This window comes from Pezoporus flaviventris, unplaced genomic scaffold (assembly GCF_033815535.1).
Source record: "Pezoporus flaviventris isolate CSIRO_AGI_PZ_B2104156 unplaced genomic scaffold, CSIRO_AGI_Pfla_v1 ptg000078l, whole genome shotgun sequence".
NCBI classification, from domain to species: domain Eukaryota; kingdom Metazoa; phylum Chordata; class Aves; order Psittaciformes; family Psittacidae; genus Pezoporus; species Pezoporus flaviventris.
In genome coordinates, this window is record NW_026892626.1 from 7,528,788 (window position 1) to 7,553,698 (window position 24,911).

Sequence of the window (24,911 nt, forward strand, 5' to 3'; positions counted from 1 at the left end):
TTTAAAGCACTGCCTTAACCAAACAGAAATGGGCTAATAGCGATGCCAAGTTGTCACTCCATATTTATCAACAAGAAGGAATAATTTTTAGGAAAATAATAAGCCCTCCTCACAATACTGTTAAATGACCTGAAAAACTTTCCTAAGGGACTGAACCCATAGGACAAAGTTTCATTTTATCTTCATAGATCTTGACAGCTCAATTTCCCAAGTTCCCAGGGACTTTCAGCAGTGCTGAACAAAGGCAGTAACAAATGTCAGTGTTTACTTTGAGATCTCTTTGTTAAAGCTCTCTGTACTCAGCAGTCTCTTTAATAACACTCTATAGGCACAGGCAAAGCATGTTCTGCATAAAGCAGTTGGGAGTGACTCAGCAGAGTCTGTCTGTTATGTTTAAGCAAGATGGCACTGCTGTATATAAGTAACGTATGTAGAAGGTTTTTCTAATTCAAACTCTCAGCTCAATGTGACCATAAATTATCATTTGAATACGTTATAACACTGCTCAGATTCAGTCACTTCCCACAAGCTCTTCCTTATTCCACACAATAACACTAGAAGCAATGGATTTTTCCTTTGGTGCAGGAGTTTGTAGTAAACCATCTTTAAAGACCTCCCTAATGTCCTCCAGATTCTTTTGTAAAAAACTCTCTTCACCACCATCCCTACAGACATGGTCTGCAATGACAGCTGGTACAAAGGGTCAAACTGTCAACCCTTGTAACCCACATCCCCCTCTTGTTTGCATCCACCAGTTCCATCTTCCTGCTCGTGTCATACACTTTGGACATGTGGAAATATGGAAAGGACTTTCAATATTACCACAAGACCAAAGAAGAAAAATCAGACATACAGAAAACAGTCATAAGCAGGGCACCAGGAGTCTGTCCAATGGCTGTCTTCCTCCCCCTTTTTCCTTTGAAACTCTTTGAAGTTGAAGGAAGTTTTAGAGATGGGTATTTTTCTTTCCTCTGTCAAAATACCAAAACATTAACATTTTCCTTTCAATAGACTGATGCACTGTTCCCTATTTTCAGTGCTGGTGGCACAGACCACAAGCTGAGGTACATAACACTGATCCTTCCCACACACGGTCTCATAACAAACACATGACAGTCCTAACAATGCAGTTAGTGCCTCAGTGAAACCGTGTTGAGGTAGCTGTTATCCTTCTATGCTACATGATTATTTCCATGTGAGAACTAAACAGGAATAAATCATGCAGGCTATAGCCCTTTGAGGGAAGGCTGCACGCAAGTAATTTTCATTCCACATGCTCGTCTGCTGTACTCGTCACCTAACCCACCCAAATTTCCTTCCTTGCTCATGTCAAATGACAAATCTCAAGTCAATAAATAATAAATTTAGTCAATGCCTTAACTTTTAGTCTTACACAGAATAACAAAAAAGGAAAACAAATTTCATTTTTGGGGTGGGGTTTTGGTGTTTTTTTTTCCCCAATATGGTATGGTGTAGCAAATTTGACAGCATATCTCACTTGCCTCCTGAAATTTGCAGTTCTTGTAACTGCTCTACTTATCTTAATCCATTTTGGAAGTTCATCTTGACATGTGGGAACTCCTTACATCACTTCTACTGGTCAAAGGGTGTTTTCCTCACTGCACTACCAACAGAACACTAAAAGCTGGAATGTGCCTGGGCTGAATCCTTTGTGTTTAGTACTTATGCTTTTTCAGTAGTAAAATCAATACATATCATTAGTTCAGCATGCAGTTTTATTTATCAAGCAATCATATATCAAATACACATTGAACAGTGAGATATTTTCATCTGTTCCACATCCAATTCATATTGGTGTACGTGCACCCATGCACTTCAGCCCATGAAATGAAAGCAATTGCCAAGATCAATGAATTATTCTCAAGCATTAATTTTACCTATGACTCCATTCTGGTACTTAGCATGAGTCAACTGCCTTGACTAAAAAAAAAAAAAATTATATTGGTTGTTTTTAGGGGTTTGTTTTGAAGTGGTTTCTGTGGGTTTTTTAAAATTGTGTACATTTTCCCTTTCAGAAAGGAGAAACTTTGAAAGGCCTATTGATGTTGTATTTATGAATTGTTACTTACATATTTCACAGAATCATTAGCATTGGAAAGGACCTCAAGATCATCAAGTTCCAACCCCCCTGCCGTGGGCAGGGACACCTCACACTAAACCAGGTCACCCAAGGCCTCTTCCAGCCTGGTCTTGAACACTGCCAGGGATGGAGCATTCACAACTTCCCTGGGCAACCCATTCCAATGCCTCACCACCCTAACAGGAAAGAATTTCTTCCTTATATCCAATCTAAACTTCCCCTGTTTAAGTTTTAACCCGTTACCCCTTGTCCTATCACTACAGTCCCTAATGAAGGGTCCCTCCCCAGCATCCCTATAGGCCCCCTTCAGATACTGGAAGGCTGCTATGAGGTCTCCACGCAGCCTTCTCTTCTCCAGGCTCAACAGCCCCAACTTCCTCAGCCTGTCTTCACACGGGAGGTGCTCCAGTCCCCTGACCATCCTTGTGGCCCTCCTCTGCACTTGTTCCAACAGTTCCATGTCCTTTTTATGTTGAGGACACCAGAACTGCACACAATACTCCAAGTGAGGCCTCACGAGAGCAGAGGAAAGGGGCAGGATCACCTCCTTTGACCTGCTGGTCACGCTCCTTTTGATGCAGCCCAGGATGCTGTTGGCTTTCTGGGCTGCGAGTGCACACTGAAGCCGGCTCATGTTCATTTTCTCATGGACCAGCACCCCCAAGTCTGTCTCTGCAGGGCTGCTCTGAATCTCTTCTCTGCCCAACCTGTAGCTGTGCCTGGGATTGCTCCAACCCAGGTGTAGGACCTTGCACTTGTCATTGTTAAACTTCATAAGGTTGGCATCAGCCCACCTCACAAGCGCGTCAGGGTCCCTCTGGACGGCATTCCTTCCCTCCAGCATATCAACTGAACCACACAGCTTGGTGTCATCAGCAAACTTGCTGAGGGCGCACTCAATCCCACTGTCCATGTCAGCAACAAAGATGTTGAACAAGACCGGTCCCAACACCAGTCCTTGAGGGACCCCACTCGTTACTGGTCTCCAGCTGGACATTGAGCCATTGACCACAACTCTTTGCATGTGGCCATCCAGCCAGTTCTTTATCCACCGAGTGGTCCATGCATCAAATTATATAGTCATACAGAGACAAGGATGTAGTGTGGGACAGTGTCAAACACTTTACACAAGTGCAGGTAGATGACATCAACTGCTCTACCCCTGTCCATCAGTTCTGTAGCCCCATCATAGAAGGCCACCAAATTGGTCAGGCAGGATTTCCTCTTAGTGAAGCCATGCTGGCTGTCACCAAGCACCTTGTTGATTTTCGTGTGCCTTAGCATGCCTTCCAGGGGAATCTGCTCCAAGATTTTGCCAGGCACAGAGGTGAGACTGACTGGTCTGTAATTCCCTGGGTCATCCCATTTTCCCCTTCCTGAAAATGGGGGTGGTATTTCCCTTTTTCCAGTCGTCGGGAACTTCACCTGACTGCCATTATTTCTCAAATATGAGGCCAGAATTTAAAGTTCCTCAGGTACACAAGAATCTCTAACCAGATATACATAAAATAATACTACTATTTAACCAGTTATGTTACAATATTGCTTAAGTATCCACTATTATAAATATTGATTTATCTGATTTGATTTCAAATAAACATGTGCTTTTTTTTTTAAAGTGTATTTGCAAACAGTTCAGATCTTGAATCACACATTCAGATAAAGGAAAAGCAGAACAATGATTTGAGAAGGTATTTGCAGGAAGTGTACTGCACTTCTTTCTTGCCTTTTTTCCAGCAAAACCAGCTGACAGATTCTGATCATTTCAATCCTCTTTCCAAGCATTCAATTTTATCAACTGCTAAGCATAAATATTATATATATACATTATATATAGTTAAGGTGGATAACTCTGACCTTACAATAAAAATCAGAATCCAACCTGATCTGAACTGGGGGATAGTATTTGCACTGCTAGCAATCTAGAAATAAGCATCATCAGTAGGCACTGACCAATTACATAGCGATTAGACAAGTGAGCAAATCAGCTCAGGTTCAGAATTTCTCACTTAGAACCCTAAAGAAAACTGCACACGTCTCTAATCCCCCACTTATCTCTGCTCTCAATCTTTCTTCAGGCCACAGATATCCCGCCTCTGTAAGACAGAGCTACAGTTCTGCTTGGTGGTTAGACCTGACCTTATGAAAACATTTTCAGAGCATGCAAAAAACCTGCACATTAATATTCACATCTGTAGTTTGAATCACCTAATTTGCTGAACAGAAAATATTCCAGATATAGCAAAAAAGAGAGGGTACAAGTACACTTTACAGATGCATTCTAATGAAATAAAGGCATCTAACTTCTTCCAAAGCTGGAAAAAAAAATGTTTTCAGCTTTATATTTTGGGGAGGGGTTAACTCTGATTTACATATTATCTTAAAAAGTTTCTATTCCATTGAACAGAAGCACTTATTATGGACATAAACCATTTTTAATATTCATCCACTGCATGATGTGGGATGGCAGGATATGCTGCCATATACACGAAAAGCCACACCTGTATGATGCAGAGGCAATTTCCATATATTTTGCATATTTTCAAATTAAAAGGTGAACTACCAAATTCAAACTACATTATAAAAGTTACTGCACTCAAATGTTCCTAGGTTCTTTGTTTGTCAACAAAAGTTCTACAAAAAACAACAGGCAGATGCAGAAAGATTAAACATCAGGTTCAACACGACCCGATATATGGGCAAACCCGCCAGTTCCACAGCAAAATACGAAACAGATTTCACTTTAGGTTTTAAGTCCATGAGTATGCAATATATAGCAGTAAACATGAAAAAAAATTTAGAAAGTAATTTCTACTAGGAATTAAACTCTACAGCTAACTCCTGCCTTATAACTAAATATCAAAACCCCACCAAAACATCTCCACACACCCCAGAACTCTGCAATGTGATGTCTCTGTCTAGTTCTACAGCAAAGCCACAGCACATAATGAGTTATTAACAACTTCTTTGTCTTAGAAGCTAAAACAGATGAAATATTTGTTGCTGTTTTGGTAAGGGGTTTTTGGTTGGTTTGAGTTTGGTTTATTGCCGTTTTTGTTTTAACTGATAATTCATTTACATTGTGCTGAATATCCTCAGCATTATCCTTGCTATAATTAAAGTCCTAGGGCCATCCTATCAAGCCTACCTAACAGGAAACAACAATTCCCAAGACTAAATTATATCCAAATCCTTGAAGACTGCAAATAATCACACTCCCTCCTAAGATAACTTGTCTCTGTATTGGTGCCGTTAACAAAACGCAGGTGTTTTCAAAGGCTGTCTCTCCACTGAGAAGTATAGCAGCCACAATGCTTTGCTTCTCCTTTGTTTACCAACTGTAGCCCAAGACACTGCCCCACATTTTCTCACAGGACACATCTAAAGGGGATGCACTGTAGCTTTAGGGTTGATGTTGGCAGGGTGGGATGCAGGAAAACCACCACGCTCCAAGAGTTCACAACCTGGTGTGTGCAGTAGGCATGACAGTTAAGTTACACACCAGGAACAGCGAGCTCCAAGAGGAAGCAACAGCAAGAACATTGGTAACAGAGTGGTGATGTGATGAGGGTGTGTTCCTTTTTAAATAACATATCCGAGTCAAACCTATGGTCTTGAGAGTCAAACTAAAGCTTAGAGTGGTCCTCCCATTGATAATAGGTACTCCAGGGCAATTACAGAGGTGGCCTTCTGATTGTAGACAGTCAGACTTCAACAAAAGCAATTGCTTTAGCTGTAAATTGTAGATTCTAGGGCAGTTAACAGCAATGCAACTGGGCTACAGGAGTTTCTGCACTACTTTAATCCATTAGAGCTTTTTTTTTCCTAATTAAAAAAAAATACTTTAATTTCCAACTCAAGACTCAATATTTAATGAAAATGAGTTACCAAGAAAGTATATGGGGGCTTTACTGCCCATTTAAACCAACATGTTTGACAGACTATTGTCTTTTGATAACATATTTGGCCAACAACTTTTTCCAAACACTAGTACATTCAAAAAGGGAGAGAAACAGGATCAAAGAGAAGTGAATATAGAAATAAAGGAAACAAGCAATGAAGACAGAACAATAACACCGTGAATTAAGTAGAAAAAGCAGACTATCCAATGCAAGTCATTCCATACAGCCACCTACCTAACCTCATTTAAAAGCCTTCAGTTATGAAAATTCTGCTTTGCCCAAGTCATTTATTCCTGTGCTTAATTTTAAGCTTTCAGTTAGAAAGCCTTTCTTAATACCAACTCTAGATCTCTTTTGCTATAATTTAAACCCATTATGTTTTTGCTCTTCTCCCTCTGGATCTGCATTATTATCATTACCTTAATCTCTGCACCAGCCTTTTAGACATCTGAAGACTACTAGTGTGTCTTCATGCATTTTTCTTTCCTTTAGGCTAAACAACCCTCACTTTTTTAACCTTAACTCATAGACAATAATTCAATACATAAAAAGTCTATTTTACCTAAGTTTAGGCAGGAGATGGCATAACAGGGACTGAAGTGGAGCCAGAACACCATGCTGCTGTTTAAGGGTGAAAGATATTGAATTTGGCAGCAATTTTTGAAAGTGGCATAAGCACCTGAATGATTGACAGTTACAGACATGCACACACCTACACAGACATCTCTGCTTTTTGGGATATTTTAACATTGGTGGATCAAGCCTTAAAGGATTTCCATACCTTTGTATTTTTAAACATGTGCACATGTAGCCAAGCCAGCTCTCCGAGTTAGAGGTGTGTTCCCCAATGCAATTTTCATTTCAAAATCCCAAAAGATGTGGTTTATTCAGCTTTCAGAAGCTGGTTAATTTATTCAAGTCTGGAAAGCACAACCACAGATGGCAGCTTTTGGCTCCGGTACCAAACTCACAACTGCAACTCCCTTCAGATGCAGAGTTTTCATTTGGCCCATAACACGAGAGGCAGCTGTGAAATTTATAATGTTGTGAGTCTTGCAGATTATAACCTCACAAAGTATTCAGTTACTCTCAACTCTGTACTTAGGGATTCTGGATGTGTTCATGCGTATAGGATCTGAGCAGCAGTGACTCTCCGAGTGAAGGACGCAGGATGCATGTTCCAGTGTCAAATTCTTCATGCCCACTCCTCTCTAGCAACTCAGTCCCACTCTTAACAAAAAACACTGCTGATACAGATGGAAATACACCCACCCAAGTGCAGACAGTGCTTTTATTTGGAGAAATAACTCTTTAAACATAATGAACAACTGAAGACAGCAAAGAGCAAACACATTATTTGTCCTTTTTTTGCTTCGGACTCAGAAGCCAATAGGGGTAATACTAGCTCTACTATTATACTAATCATGGAAGAGCAGTTAGGTATTAGGCTGGCTGTTGCATGACAGAGTTCTTCACCCACTCCTTTTCAAACCTGGTGAACTTTGCAAAGTTGAAGAGAACTAAATTAATCAGAGAATTTGAACTTGGAAAAACAAAACAGGGAACTAAAAGGAAATGTATTTCTGAACTGTATATTGGCTTTCCTAATGAACTGTTTCCAGCCTAACAAAAACATATATATTCTGTACTAGAATCAGTGGTGTCTTACAGCAATTTGCATCAAACCTTTAAATTCTACATTCATTAGCAGCAGTCTGGGGGAAAAAAACCTACATCCCTAAGCATCTATGCCACAAATAAAACCCAATCTCTTTCAGTGCATAAAGAAGCTTCTGACCTAGTTAATCATTAGGTATATTTATCAAGGAAAAATATTTCTTTGGTTATAGCTGAAGACCAGAAATTTCTCCTACTCAATATCTAGATCAACAATTTTAATGACCATAACAATTAGTTTTCTCTTTTGGGTTCAAGTGTCTTTTGAGCCACAAAACACTGAAGTGAAGCATGCTGTCCCAGTCAGCCCAAGTAATGGCACTGTGTCCTGTGCACAGCCACCCAAGCTACTGACTGAAGCATTACCCTGCATACACAGGGACCATGATGCAGAAACCAGAGCTCCGCTGTGCTGAGCATCAATGCTTGCTTGGATCCTGTAAGCACAAAGGGAAAGTGACAGCAGGGAGAAAAATGAGGTTGGGAAAACAATAGACTAAATCTGGTAAAACAAGCATCTGCTAAAGCACACCAGCTGTCCAGCCACACCAGGAGTACTGCTGGTGTCACAGCACAGTAGAGTTTTGACATGGTACTCACAGATCATTTCTTTTTGAAAAGCTCCAAATGTCAAGTAATACACAGTTTCCAAGAAACACAGATATACTGACTTAGTGAAGGTTTACATTCAATGACTCCTGTGGTAAGAAAAATGGATATGCAGCTGACATAAAGACTAAAATCCAGTAGTGCTCTTAAAGGCAGAATTCACAATCCCAGGCACTTACCTGAATGAGCCTGGCTTCATTACATGGGTCAAGGCCCTAAGATTACAGTGATCTTTATATTTAATAAGGATTCTCTCTCATAGAGGTTCAGGCTGCGTGCTGGAAGAAAAAGGCAAGTTCCTGAAAATGCTATTGCAGATGAACTGGCCCGACTGAAATATGTCAGGAAAGGGGCGTTAGGAAAAGATGCCTTTATTACCGAGCCAGCTGAGCAAGACGGAGACTACTAGGAGCCTGGAAAGAGAATTAAGAAGTTAGTTTGGATGACACTCACCTTAGATTGACTACTCTAGGACACAAGAAATTCCAGTTTTCTGAAGAACAGCTCTTATTGTTCTGTAGAACAATGCTTATCTATATCCACAGCTTGTATGCCTTTCATTCTTTAGTGCAGACTAACAAAATGGTACGCGACACAGACACAGAACTCGAGGTAGCAATGGCTATGGTCAAGAAGCCATTACTACTAATGGCTAAACCAATCTATTAATCAGGACAGAGAAATTTTTAGCAATTTCTTAGAAATATTGTAACAACATAGAACTCCCTACCTTCCTGCATGAAAAATATCCTAGAATACTTCATTGTCAGAGTTCAACAGTGGCTGAGTGAACTACACCTCACACAATCCACAGCCACGCTTTTGGTCCACCTACCCCTGTGGGACTTCAGCTCACCAGAGATGTAGAATCATAGCATCAACTAGGTTGGTAAAGACCTTTAAGAGCATAAAGTCCATTCTAAATACTTACAGCCAACTGGGACATAAGAGCACTTTATGGAGAGAATGTGTATAAACCAATGTCTAATTAAGGTGATGACAGAGCTATACTTGTCTTTTTTTATTTTCTTAAATAAAATTTCATTTTAGTCCAAGTATTTAATTCCATGATTGCAGAATGGCATGCTGACTGTAAGCATCATAAACAGATTATTCATTCCTATATCATTTCAATCTGCAAAGAGCGTTGGCTTCTTAAGTGGCATCTGCAGCTTGCCAGACTGACTGCAAACGTAGCTCCCTAGGAGCCATTAGGTCTTTTAGAAATATTTAGGACATTTTTAAAAGCTTTGTTATTTAGCTTCTAATAGTTCCATCAGGACCATTAAATCTATCAGGTAAATAGGTCTTCAGAATTATTATTTTTTAACCACACATTAGTGGTTCCTAATGACTGTGAAGATACTGTTACACTCCATTGAGTATGCTTACAGCACATTGATATGCACAGTAAAATGCACGCAAATACATGTGTATTGACTTCTCTTAAATGTTGCCTGCTTTCAGAGTTAAAACACCATTTAATGTGTTTCCTAAAATAATCAAAATTGTATAATTAGAACAAGTTAAAGTGTAACCACTTTAAATGTGCACATTAAATAATTTTGTTTCCACTGTCCCAAAATCCTTTGCTAAATAGGAGCAGTACATACAAAAGCAGGCAATTTTACAAAGCTATAATATAATCCCTTTTCCTTTGTTATGGTTTACCAACAGCAAGCAAAATTCCTTCTGCCCGGTAGGCTATGCACTGCATTGAAAATCAGAGAATATATGTTATAAACCAAGTTGCATCATTTGGATAAAAATATGTTATATAATAAAACCATCATTACAAATATAATTGTGATTTCATCCTTAGCTGGAAATGTGTATTAAAATAATTACAAGAGTTTTGTTTCCAGCAAAAAGCAAGTACCCTCAAGCTACCCATATAATTGCAGTTCAGTCCACATGGCATTTCACTGTGGGCAAAAGGAATTGAGACCATGCCTTTAATTAGGAAATAGGAAGCAAAACAACTGAGTTCACTGGAGAGATACAAATAGGTGAATTTATGCATAATATCTAGCATAGACCTAACTAGGTATTAACTCTATCTTCACAGAAAAGATACTGGGGTGGTTTGATTTCAGCTAATCAGTGGGTGTGCACAGACAATTTGAAGAGACCTTGCAGACAGAAGCAACAGCTGCCTGTCCTAAGCATCCATAAATGAAGTCAGAAGAAATGGCTTTGAGAATTGACAAATTCCCTTGGAGCAAGAGCAGACTACAGCTTTACTCTATTCCCAAAGTGACTGAATAAAAGATATTCTAAAGAAAGCAAGCAAAAAAGTTTAAACCAAGGCAACAAGATATTTTTCACTGGCATGTGATCCATGCCAACTAAGAAAGGCTAGCAAAGAGCCCTCAGGAAGAAGACACAAACACTCAGAGCTAATTATGAGTCTGCCATCAAATGTTTGTTTGAATCTCAGTGTACTCTGTATACAAGTATAGGGAGGGGTGTAAGAAAAGGTCAGTAACACCAAGAAATAATAACATAATGGGCAATAAGTTGTATATTAAGCAAGTATTGTTTTCAGTCATTTCCTCAAGGCAATTCCTGTCTAACTGCCCAAAGTCAGAACACACATCCATTAAGTCTACTTTTCTTCAACAGTAAATCACCAGATGGGATTGCCATTTACTTGCCTACTAGGACAGCTTCTTTACAGACATGCTGCCAAGTCAAAACAACGCAGATTTTCCCTAGTTCCACCATTAACCATGAACTGCTCTGTAGTTTGACCTTCTGTTGAAATACTACCACTCTATTTTATAAGATGCTCAATATATATGTAAAAACATCATATATATGAAATATTATATATAGATTAGATATAATAAATTTATGTATGTGATTAATCTACTATAATATATATTGTTCTATATTAAAATATATTTTCAATAATTAAATATTGTTAGTAATATAGTACAGAACATAATTATATATAGCACAGAATAAAACTCAAATTTCAAGGTATGCTCAAATGAAACACATGGCTTTAAGTTGGGACTGAAGCTTCCCCTCACTTTTTGCCCAACACGAAGTCCCAGTGAAACTGATTTTTTGAACCAAATCTAATTGTAACTCACTACACTGCATCTGCATTGAAAGCATCTTGAAATTTCCAAAAGAACCTATGGACAAGTTCTATACCCTCTGTGTGGTACAAGCATCCAAATTTAATTTAGCTCATGAATCATTCTTTTGCTACATATGGGAAGTCAAAAAACCCCGCCAGATACTGAAAACACAGACCTGTGAAGTTTCATAGCTGGGGGATTTGGCACTCAGCTGATTAATCAATACATCAGTAGGAAACATGAAACTTTAGCACTGGGGCTCTTGCTTACTGATGGGTGAAGGTATAGGAGACCTGCAGCAGAATTATCCTTACTTCTATCATCTCAATCTGTTTTCTATTGATTTTTCTTACACAGCAGTAAGTTGTGTTTAACTTTAGTAACAACGACTGCTTCAAAATACCTTGAATTGATCAGACATAAGGATTTCCTGTTAAGTAGAAATTAAAAATATATTTCTTCCAGTATCACAATCAGGAAATGCCTTCCTCTTTGCAAAGGTATAAATGAAAATATTGTAATGTTCCACTAGCCATTTTGTTGACTTGGCAAATCATTAGGAAAACATCTCCCAGAGGTGATCTCACCAGAGGCAAAAGTTTTTCTCCGTTAACACACATGCACAACACAAAGATTGCACAGCTCACCTTGTAACAGGTACCAGAACATACCGTACTTGTAGGAACTGAGAAACATAAAATACTAGCAATAATGCAATATAACAATGTAAACAAAAACACATTTATAAGCAAAGCTTGTGAAATAAAAGCTGCCAGAGTAGGCAACAGAATGCTTCAATATTTTGTTATTGCATCAGACAGCAATTTTCAAAAAGCTTTTTGTCAGGTCCAACACGTATCAAACTGACTGAAATATTTTGTCTCTTCTGAGCTATAAACTTCTGCAAATGCTGCAAATCTTTCTAGAGAAATTAGAGATGTTTAACATCTTCAGGGAAGTTCAGAAGGATTCTATACTGTCTGGTATGGATAAAGAACAAAAAAGAAAACAGACAATTGCTGATAAAACTGACAAATTGCTGATATCTGCAAACACACCAAAGAAAACAAAGATAAACTGCCTTAATAAAGACAAAATTATGAATTTAAGACTTGTACAGCATAATAAATAACCTTATTTTGCTATCAGTTTGTATCAAATTAACCAAATTCATGACATAAGTGCCATTTGCCTAGCTCTATCAGCCAGAAGTGTCAAGATTTGGACCACACGCTTCCATTTCCAAGCTGAAGGCTGCTTATTAGACTTGGCAACATTCTTTCTCTGAATTTTGTTTTTCTTTCTTCAATAAGCAAAAAGTAAAAATGTAAATATACATTTAGGGGTTTGATTCTTTTTAAATCTAAGACTATTATTGTTCTTTTAAACAGAATTGTGGTCAATAGCACACACTTCTGGCTAAAGCCTTATGACCCCAAGAGCTTTTACACAGATCACCTCTAAAAGGAAAAGTCTATTTAAGATGAAACTAAACCATATGCTGCTGCTTTTTATTTAGGCTTCATGGCTGCATTTGGTGCATTTCTGTCTCCTAAGAAAAAAAAATCCCCCCCCCCCCCCCCGAAATACATTAATAGATTCACAGCATTTGTAAATTCAGGAAAGAGAGAGACCACAAAGGGCATATAGGGTAGTTATTAGTGCTGATAAAAGAAAGGATCTCTGTTGCATCTCTGTTGGGTTAAGCATGCGAGAGATGGGGACACAAGTTTCTTCTTTCCTGTTACCAAGAATCCTACCAACTTCCACTGCCCTTCTTGGAAAGCAGATATGGAGAATCATAATCTATACACACAACTACTGCAGCTGCTGACATTGCCTTAGTTTCCAGTTAAATGCAGAAAAGATGAGATTGCAGGAGCAAGTGGTGGTCTTCCACATTAAGCCTGTAGAGCTGAAAACGGAATTCACCCTGCCTCACAACTTCTCAGAGCAGCTGACAGCAAAACCCCTACAAAACAACTCCACTTGGGTTTTGGATTCTGTAGATCCTTCCTGCTTTAACTTACATTCCTTTTCATCTATATTCTCCCTAATGGACAGCCAAACTGAAAGCATGATCAAAAATTTCCAAAAACTTCACAACTTCTACTACAGCACAAAGAACAAACCATAAAGATCAGATTTGCTTTTCTTAAGCTTTTTCTGACATCCTTTAAATAAGAGAATAATGCTTGAAGTAGTTATCTTCTACTTATCTGATAAACACCCACACAGACAGGGCAACGTCTAAGATCATCAGATCACTGTAGTTGCTCTAGTTGACAGCTGCTTCCATGGTTTACAGCAGTTGAGTTCATTGCACAAGCTCTTGTAAATGCAAGCTTTTAGATTTGCATCTCTGCACTCTGGTATGCAAGCAATAAAGAGACTTGAGTATCTGCACCTTGCAGTTCAAGGGTAACTTTCCTAACACCTTCACTTTTCATAATGGCTAAAATGACTTTTTTCTCCTCTTCCTTCATGAGAAGCAGAAGTTTATTATTTTTTCAGACGCGTTTGTTCAACTGAAGTCTGATGCTACACTCCAGATCATTGTAACTTCCAATTTCCTGCATCTCTTCAACATTTCACATCTTAAAGCATTAGAATCCGTTCCATAACATTTATCTACTGTAGAAATCTCACACCATTTCAAAACAGTCAAGAGAAAAATCTCCCACTGGTACACTCTCTGGGTAGTGAATGATGTGTATCTTGAGAGAAATATTGTGGAATCGATGCTAGAGATCAATCACGTTAAAGAAATACAGTCATTTGGGACAGTAACTTTTGCAGGGCAGAAAGCGACTCCACTAAAAAAAACACTTCAGGCACAATGTACATTTGTATGCATATGATTGTGTAGAAGTTCATTTATAATAGATCTCGGGAGATGCTGTAGCATGCATGCAGAGATTGAGGACTCTGCAAGAGAGATTTACTATTGCTCTCCCCACATTTTATTATGGAAGGTTTATCATTAATATTAAAGTTTAATTCCCCCAAAGCAGTGCATTAATACACTCATAAACTTTAATACCTAGAGCTTTGTGCCCACCTTCATCATACATTGAACACAATTGTTGAACAGCAGTTCTATACTTTCCTAGGGTTCTTTTTCATAATAAAGGGATTTCAGAAATATTTCAAGACCAGAGTCATTTTGATGCACTACATTTTGCCTAATTTAAAATGTCTGCCATGCAGAAAATGGATTTCTATGGTTTCCAGAGGAAAAACAAAGGCTGCAGACCCCTGGCTCTCACAGCTCACTGTTTTCAAGCAATTCTGCTAATCACGTATGGACCTTTTAGTATATTTTTTATTGCTTGCCCCTAAAACCCGCTTTCAAGTTCACGCATAATCATTTGGTTTTATGCCCTTCCATTATTTAAAAGTCATCTATAGGTCTGTGTAATAAACTTAGCATTGGCAGTAATTTCCCACTACAGATCACTCTGCTGTTCCAAATACTGTAAATAATTCTAACAGGCCAGTGCCTGTCCTAAGGATCCCCTCTGCTCCCTACACATACCAAGGTATCTTATTAAGCAGCTAGTTAGCATCATGGCACATAATAACATTACTTGTGTGTTGTACACACTGAGAAGAAGTGACATCCAAGGACACAGCCAACACACGAAAAAGAAGGAAGACATGTTAAAAAAGAAAACAGGAAAATAAAGTCAATTTAGTTGCAATGAAAGAAAGCAAACAGCAGCCTTACTTACAGGGAGAAAAGAAGAGTACTCCCAAAAACATTATCATTTGTCAGAATTGCTGCTGCTCTTTCTTTGACATCATGGCACATACAGAAGAAAGAAGGAGGAATTCACATTATCAGGACAGCTTTAAAACCAGCTTCTAGTATCTGACACAGGATATACCAAGAACCAACACAGCCACAGACAAAAAACCCTAACCCAAACAACTGTCTGAGAGAAACCTTAATTCAGTATATAATTTATTTAATTTGGTTTCTGATGCCTATAATTGGTTCAATCCTCAAGAACAGCTGGCAGGCACCAAGAGAAAACACATAGGACAGCAGCAGAGAAGGGTTTAATTAATTTTTAAAACCTTTGTATTTTATTTAGCTTCTGCTGCCATCTACAGTAATCATCACAAATCTGCACAAAAACCAGGTACAGCACGAAGAGCAACAAAACAACCCTTCAGCACAGTAACATCAGGGCTAGAAATGCACCAGGGGACTTTCACCGCCACTGGAAGATCTAATGAACCTCTTTGTAGATAAACTCCCTCTTTCAGTTAGGGCCCAAAAATTCATTTACAGCTACTCGTCAGCTCTGTAAACGAATTAACTCATCCACATAGCACACAGATAGAAGCACAGGCTCCCTGAGTCTGTGTAGATCAACAAAGCAGTGACACTTGCTATGAACCCACAGAAGTTTTAATGTCTCTAAAGGATTATCCCATGGATATGACTAGCTCATCTCAGTTGCTAATTTTTCCATATGGTCACATCACAAAAAGGTGGACGCTCTAAGGATTTAATTTGTTCAAACTATATTTCACTGGTTACTGTAATTACTTGAAATTTTCACATTCCAGATAACACCAAGTAATGCTGCATTCCTTCTAAAACCTGTACATCTAATAATGTATCTGTGGTACAAGTGATGTTTTCCAGAATGAAACAAAGATCACCAAGCAAGAATGCAGCATATGATTTAATGTTAAAATTAACTTGGAAATAAATAATTTGGAAAGACACTATACCTTATACCCTAGCTTACTCATTCAACAACCAATGCATGATTCCTAGCTCTTTAAGTCTGAACAGCAGTCCCTCTGTGATTTTCATCTCAGCATTATCAGTGCTATACAGCATTCACTTTCAGAATATATTGAGTTAAATCTGTTTGGTTGGTTGTCCCTGTCCCCCCATCCGTCCCCGTCCCCCCCCCCCCCCCCCCCGTGATTTGTAGCTTTTCCTTTGGGGAATTTCTGCTGTTCCAACAGTTTGCAGATTTCTGCTGTCTACTGCATAATGACACCCATCTTTTTTTCTAGTCTAAATGCAGTCATTACTGAGGTCCCCATGTATAGTGTCAGTGAGGAGTAACATTGAAATAGTTACATTTTGACCAATACACTGCATTAAGAGACAGGCTTTAATGCAGCCTACAGCATTCTTACTCCACTGATGGATTGTCTGGGACCAGGCTCAAACTCGGGTGTCACAGCAGTGGAGGGTATGATTGCCAGAGTGCTGTCTAGTGAGCATCTCTGCTGAAATCCAGGGTTCTCAGATGAGCCCTAAGGAAAAGTTACCTAAAGGAAAACATTACTGGGGGGGGGGGGGAATCCATCTTCTTTCACTTTTCCAACACTGTGACAAAAATTTAATATTCAAACTCATGAAGTACAAGCACAGAGAATATTTCTGAGGATCTAAGAAAGCCAGCTTAACCTTTTTTATTCGTAATTTTTCATAACTCTGTATTTGGTACTTATGCATTGTTCAAAGGATAAAGCATCAAAATATTTGCTCATCTAAACTTCTGCCATAACACTGTTAGCTGAAAAAGGTACAAAGTATAACTGGACTGAGAACCTAATTTAAGCCATAAGAAAAATCTTCTTAAGATAAGCAAATACTAGTGTTAAAGTGAACACAGTTTTCTGGCTAGCTGTTAGCACACATGAGCACTATTCTTAAGATTTTCAGCAAAACTGGAACTTGAAACTGGCTTTGCAGTATTTTTCCCTCTGTTTTTCATTGCTGCAGAAGACTCTACCTGATGCAGCAACATCAGGTAGAGTTTCAGCTTCTGATTAAAGGACTAGACCAGGGAGGCAGCCTGTAATGGTTACTGCTTTCACTCTACTGTAACCCAGCACTACTCCCCTAACCATGGGCTGCCACCCGCAGTTGATGCCTGTTATGTGCCAAGACAGCCACAAGGAGATGGGGCTAGAGCTGTTTTGCCATTCTTGGAATTGGTTTCTTTGCCTACTTTAGTCTTGCTATGCTGCAGTTACAAATTACACTAGGAACAGCATGGAACAGAAGCAGCCAAAGTGGAGACTTTGGTGGGTGATAAGGTGCGTGACAGCCTGTGTTTTGGCAGTTCTGCTGCTCCACGCTACTTCCCAGAAACACAGAGGTGTTACAATCATAACACGTTTACTGAATTTATAGAACTTCCCTACAAAGACCAATGAAGACAAATAGCTGGACTGTATTATTCTTGACACCCCCCCTCCCCCCCCCAAAAAAAAAGAAAACCAAACAAAAAACTTGAAGAAAAGCCATCCAGACAAATTAGAATCCTGCATCACTTGAACAGCTTCAGGAACTTCCTGGAATTTTCAAAACTGCTTTGAAATGCTGAGACAGAAACACCCATTTTAAAAACTAACTTGTAGACAGAAATCACAAAATTTCATACCTGTAGCACATTTGTTCTGAAGCTTTGTACTTTCTGTTGTATGCATTGTACAATGGAAGTAAACCCAAGAGAGCTTGAAGAATCTGTCAGATTCCCTTCCAAGTGTGATGAAGCAAAAACAATCATCTTCTGGGGGTGCTGTAACACTGAGACACACTTAGGCTTCCTTCCGGGCCTGTCCATTTCAGTTTCAGCACACATGGCCAGTTCACCAAATGAAAGGTTTTCACACCAGTGCTAACACTCAGAAGTGTTTCAGAGAGAGCTCAATTTCTACCTTTCCTTCTTCCAGCAATCACCAAATTAACAACCTGGTAACAAACCAAACCCCTTGCATGCCAGTAAGTACAGATACTATGAATATTAAAATAAAAGGTCCACAATATGCTTCCCCTTCTTAAAGAAGGCAAAATATTAAGTCAACAGGGAGAAAAATGAGACCCAAGAAGAGAATCCCTTAGAATACTCTCAGAAAATACCTGTTCTGCTGATCTTGCTTCACACAATTCCATTAAATGAATTCCTACAGAATTGGGATTATGCCCAGCACTCCTCCTTTGCATAAAATATACAAGTTTTTGCCCAACCGTTGGAAAAAAAAAAATCTCAGAGCTGATCTTGAAGTGTCTTTTCCCTACTTGCTATGCATATAAAATCCATGAGGATACAGATTCTTAAGCCAGTGATCCATACTTCTAAACGGCTTGCTGCAGTTTAGACGTGAAACCCTGTAACCTAGAAGACAATCTTTCCTGAAATAAGCTTCTTACAGCTGAGTTAGGGGTTTTAAAAAATAAAACAAGCATTGAAGTTTTATTAATAGAGCTGAAATCTGTAGGCTAAAAAATATGCAATAAATCTACCAAACCTATTCACAATTTACATATTTTTGCCTCTGTATACTTTAGGGCCAAGTATATTTATTTATTCAAGAGTCCCATCACTAAAATGTCGCATGAACCTTGAAAAACAGCTTCAGAGCTAAATAAAAATATGTTTATACTGTACTGCACCTGTAACATGCGAGTCTGTGAAAACAGTGGTGAACAAGCTTTGCCAAGTTACTTCTGAAACCAAATATGACTCATTTCAGAAAAGGATCGAGTATATCTGCAGTTAAAAGGACAGGAAAAAAAACTTCTGTCCAAATCACACTGCTGACCACTTTTAGCATTCTGATTGATGAACTATTTCCCAAGTCAAAAAGTTATTATTAACTATGAAGCAAGAAGTAACATGAATGGGAAATGCAGTTACTTACTCTTTAATAGCAGGATTTTTTTTACACAGGAGTGTAATAAGTGTCACTGTTCACACAGGGTACCAGGTATCAAAACCAGTAACTGCTAATATACAATCAAGTGTACGAAATTCTAAAATTTATGGGCTGCAGTCTTTTTACTGCCGAATAAAAAAGAAATCTAGGATTTTGCAATCTGGGTTTGTTGTAATTAAAGCCATCATTATAAATTTGTGACATGCAAGAGTTGCAAACGAGAAATGCATTCACGTGACACCAACTAATTTGTTTCCTGGAAATATACCTGAAAATGTTCAAATAAAGAAGGTGGTGAGAAAGAAGGTCTTGTCATTGAGGTACTTCTTGCACTTCAAAAGTCTAATTAATTACTAATTCTGGCATTAATTCCCAACACAGAGTTAGTTAAACTCACCCATTTCAGTTGCCATTTGTAGAACAGGAACAATGCTTTATCCTACTTCTTCTTCAAGCATCCACTTTATGATTAACTCATTTAAAGATCTTTTATTTTAATGCCTTTACAGAGCATGCACTGCACTAAGGCTTCCTGCCTTCATAAATTAAGAGCATGACAAGGATGCCCACTGCATGTGGGCTTGCTTTACAAGCAGCCTTCAAAGCTAGTTTTCTTCACAAAGTGGCTGACCAAAAGCCTCGTAGCTGGACATCTCAAAGAACTTGAAGTGCTGCTAATAGCAAAATTTTAACATCTTCATGCAGCTACACAGTGAGGAACAATGACACTAAGAGAGAAATAAAATCTCAAAGGGATACAATACTTGCAAATCTGTTTGTAACTCCAGATCAAATGCAAGATCATATTAAAATTAAAAACACATTAAAATAAAACTGTGCTAGGAATATATCGCAAGAAATGAGCTACATTCTATAGAAACATCTGATGAACTTTGGAATCTGAGCTTCAGGGAAGCAAGCAGCTCTGCCAGGCCATGGCAGTGGCAGCTTGGGGACTGGGCAGGCATGGCCACACACATGAAGCACACAGAGAAAAGGAAGCCTGCATGCTTTTCAGTAAGTACATTTAAGATGTATCAAGACAAAAAACTCACGAGAACAACCTTGAATGGGTTAAAAACCAAACAAAAAGCAATACAAACCCCTTGTAAAGGGCAATTGTGCCCTTATGAAATCAAATAGTGGCACACAGGCCAGTGCCCTATTTCAAATGGCCAATCCTAAGAAGTGAACACTGCACCACCTGGGTGAACAAAGTAGGTGATATTTCAGTTGCAAAGCAGTCACCTATGGAGTTGTGACCATGGGGTTCATAAAGTCAGGACATCATTTCACACTCTACAGACCTTATACATTTTCAGTAACCTGAAAGCATCATAAAGGCAGAGAATAGAGCTAATACACAGACGTCTGCAAAGCAAAACAACTGCAATGCAGTTCCTGCAGTGCAGACAGTCCCTGAGGTGGTGCCAACTCACTCCAAATGCCCCCAAGTATAGAGAGGCAGGCAGCCTTCCCACCTCACACCTCTTCCTCAATTTCTCACATCCAACACTATCTACATACTCCAGAACTGAAGCTTCACACACAATACCACTGAATTACGAACAGTTTGATATAAATGATTTTGCCAGACTGACAGTTTTATCATAAGAAACCACTAATAACGAAAGAAAACAGTTCCATGATAATTTGACTGGCTAAAACTGACTGCCACGTCAGTTTTAAAACTTAGCACTGTGATCTGGACCAACTGAGGATATGTTTTGAGCTTTTGGGGAACGGAAGTCTCCACCTGCTTTATAGCCTTCACAAGTAACACTGAAGGATTTTAAGAGTTGTTTCATTTAAGGTGTTTACCACCAACAGTTAAAAAGGTCTACTTCTATACTACTTCTCTACCTATACAGAATTGGGCAACATCTGGAGAAAGCAGTTATTTATCTGGGGCACCTGAGATACCTGTAAGATACTATATTTTCAGAATCAAATGGCTTATTTTATAAAAACTGAGATGATTTATAGCAAACCAAGGAAAAAAAAAAAACACAAGACAGGGCATTAAAATAAATAATTCACTGGAGGCTTTCAATAGCTCCAGTAAGTGCCCCTGATCAGAGCGGAAGCACACTGGCCAAAGCAAAGCAGGAGTACTTCCTCATAGGGTTTGGAGGCTGGGGAGGAAGGTGGGGTGGTGGGAATGGACTTTGCATTACAGAAAAGTTTTCTGTAGCTTGTCATGGTGATCATCATCACAGTTATTGGAGCAAGAATAACTGCTGATAGCAAAATCAAACTGATTGCTTAAAAAGCCCAAAAACCTTGTCTTTGTTCCCTTTGTTTGGTGGTTGGGGTTTGTTTGGGTGTGGGGTTTTTCTGTTTGGTTTGTTTTTTTTTTGTTTGGTTTAGTTTGTTTTTTTTTTTGGTTTGTTGGATTTTTTTTGGGGGGGGGGGGAAGTGTTGTTTTTTTTTAATAAAGAAGCAATTCCTGCTAAACCAAGTATCAGTATTCAGAAGAATTCTTATTCTGTACACACTCCATAAGCCACTGAATATTGCTTCAGTTGCAAGCTCCAGTAATAAATGTGCTGAATGTTTTAGATTTAAAATAATGAGAATAACAAATATCTTTAGCAGGCAGCATTTGATTCTGAAATATATGAGGGCTGAAATGGAAGGGAAGAGTGGTACATTTTATCTTGGTTGACAAATACTCACAAGCAGCTGCAGCTCTAGGCTTAAGTGCAGCACACTGCTTGCAGAAAACGAATAGAATACAGAAATTCTTCAGCCCAGTTGTCTATGAAAATATTCCCAGTACACCCTAGGAAATTACTGTAGACAAGATACCTTTCAGAGCGCCAGTTTCCACAGAGACAGTGCATATGGTGTGGGGAATTTTCACCAGTCAACCACATCATTAAATTTCAGACATGGATAAACAGCAAGTAGCTGTACTGAACTTGCACAATTTAGGAAAACCATGTATGTCCAAGCACTCTGAATCACCTACACAGCATACACCAAGTTATTATTACAAATTTTAAAAGATAATGTTTCTGATTAAAAGTAAATGAAAAGTTATACAAAATACAAACCAATACTAAAATTATACCTACAACAATCTTTCCCTCACATCACCATGTTCAAACATGAAACCCTTCTCCAAGGGACATTCAAGTCAATAGGCAGAGTTTTCATACCTTCAGTGGGCTTTAGTCTGGGCTCAGTTAGGTAATCAAACTAGCATTTCCTAAGAACTTTCCTAGAAGCTCCTGCCGAGCTTCAGGTTTCAGCCTTAAAGGGAAAATAAACTTAACTCTGAAGATGTAATCCCAGCTATGAGAATGCACTGAAGCAGCATTAGGTGGAGTCAGCAAGGAAAAGGTTTAGAGGAGGAAGGTTTATTGATCATAAAATTAGTCAAAGAAGTGATGTAAATCATGAAATAAGGAGGTAAATAGGTGAGTATACCTGAAGGTTGAGAGAAAAAATTCTTCCTGACAAAGAAGACAGTGAGAGGTGACCAAAGACCTTAATAGTTTGAGGGTGGTTTTTCAATTACTTCAGTGGCCATAGGACTGGACCCATGAGGAACCCCCAAGCAAATGCAGATAGGACCAAAATGAATAGAAAAGACTAGAGAGGCATCCCTGTTTGTGGAAACACTCAACCAAAACTTACTTTTAGTACAAGATGACCACAAAGGGCCTGAGGTAGACCCAAAAAAGAAGGTGCTGATGGAGGCTGTATTTTTCTACTATGATCAGGATTACAAGCAGTCCTCTCCTCTAATGTACTTAACTCTATTTGAAAAAGAAGATGCAGAATAGGCCTATGATTAACTTTATTTTAGAAGTAACACCTTAAGTCAGAAAAACTTGCCTAATACAATTGAGAGCAGAGGCACAGAGACAGCAATTTCCCATTCTGTGTCATGTCCTGACAGCAGGCTGACACTCTATTTTAAAAGTACTGAACAATTTGAAATGTTTGCAGATAGCAGGGATTTAAACGTACTTTGAGCTGAGATTTGCTCATCATTTGTTTCATAAAAAAAACACAAACAAACAGAAACAAACAAACACAAAAAAAATCACAAAAACTGCAAATAGAAAACCCTTACTCCCCTTATAATTACAAACACACTCCTCTGGGGAGAAAGGCTAAGGTCATATGCTGGGAGCTGCAGAAAGAAACATGCAACAGTTAGCCACATAGCATCAATCATATTGGAATCTGGTTTTAGGTGTGTTCTGCAAGTAAATCTAGCTACAAAGCATAATAAAAGCATGAAACATCTCTAGCAGCAGTGTGAGGAGCAGGGGATCTGCTCTAGTGACTCTTTACACCAAAGTTTATAACAAGCAAAAGGCCAAAACAGTTAATAAAAGATTAGAGACATCTACAAGGACATTCCACAGGAAATAAAAAGTCATATAATAGCTATAGCTGCCTTATCACACTAACACAAATCCACTTCATAAACTGCCTTTTTAGTACTTTTTACTCCCTGCAACTAGAAATGAGACTCTGATTGATGTCATTTTGTAGCAATAACAAAAATACAAGTCCAACAAGAAGGGGAGGATGGGTAAATGGGACAAAGAGCAGGAAACAATAGCAAAGATACTGTAACTACACCCGCCAGTACAGTTACATCTTACATTAGAAAGGATCTTGGGAAGAAAAAAAGTTTGAAACATTAAATCTTAATAACTAGATCAAACAACTGCTGTATCAACTGTACGCTAAGCCTCATAAGAGAGAAATGCAAGTCACACAGTCTCACCAAACATCTTGTCATTCACATTCTGCACTTACTATATTTACCTGTTGTGTGTGCATGTGAAAATAGCCCAGTAATATCAATCAATGCCAAGACAGAAACTGAGATAAAGAAACTTCCAGTTGTTTTTTTTGTGATGTATTTTTATAGTCTCTACTCCTTCGTTCCTACTTGAGACTGCAGGTACTGCCACACAGGCAGCAGCTTATGCTACTGCTGCAACAGTCTTTGTAAGAGGCGTGCACAACCCACCAGGTAGAAACTTGTGTTTAATCTGTAATGCTCAAGAAGTCAGGAAGCTCCCTTCACCTGAGCTACACCATTGAGTCCAAAAACTGTCAGAAGACAAGTCTGCTACACCCTGCCATCCTTTCCTCTGTATCTGAGATGCCACATAAAGCAGCACGACCCAGAAGGGCAGCCAGAGACACAGGCAGAACAAGACAAACCACATTATTATTGTTAAATTTTTTTTCTTTCTGCAATTGATTGTGACTTAAGGACTTCAGCTAGTTCTGCTAAAAATTCAAAATAAATTGTTTGGTGTTGTAGATTACACCACAATGAGAGGAACTGCTGTTACACCAGAGAGCAGTTGGCCTTACTTGAAAGGCTTTGTCAAATGAAATTAGCCAGAACATATCAAAGAGACATACACCTCTAGTGTTAAAGTGGCTTTTGTAATGCATGTTTTTCCTAAGATAGTCTGATGGCCAAGTATCCAAAATTGTTGCTTCTCAGGAGACTCTTAACATTCTGCCACCTTTGATTCCTTCAGATAGTCACAACCAAATGACAATTCTTCAGCACAGTGTAAGTGTCCCAGTTGGATTAGGAACCAAGGATGACATTAGCATCAGTAAGCATCCCACACTGTAGCAGATCCCAAAGGTACAGGAGGAGGCTGGGAAGCATGCAGTACTGAAACTGCTACTGGTATTTTTAGAAAAAGGAAAGTACTTACTTTGGTGTCTCAGTCTGAGCCACAAGCCAGAGGTTAAAGGACCTTTAAATGGTGCCTTTTCAATAAACTGAAAGGTAATGAAGAGTTGTATCTGGCTAAATATCACTCTGCAGCC

The 24,911-nt window shown here is 38.8% G+C and overlaps 1 protein-coding gene across 13 annotated transcripts in view; it reads right to left on the bottom strand.

Annotated features, from left to right (window-relative positions):
* The window catches only part of RBFOX1 (RNA binding fox-1 homolog 1), a 1,284,179-nt gene that overhangs the window by 1,160,487 nt on the left and 98,781 nt on the right, over positions 1-24,911 (bottom strand). The window lies entirely within an intron of this gene.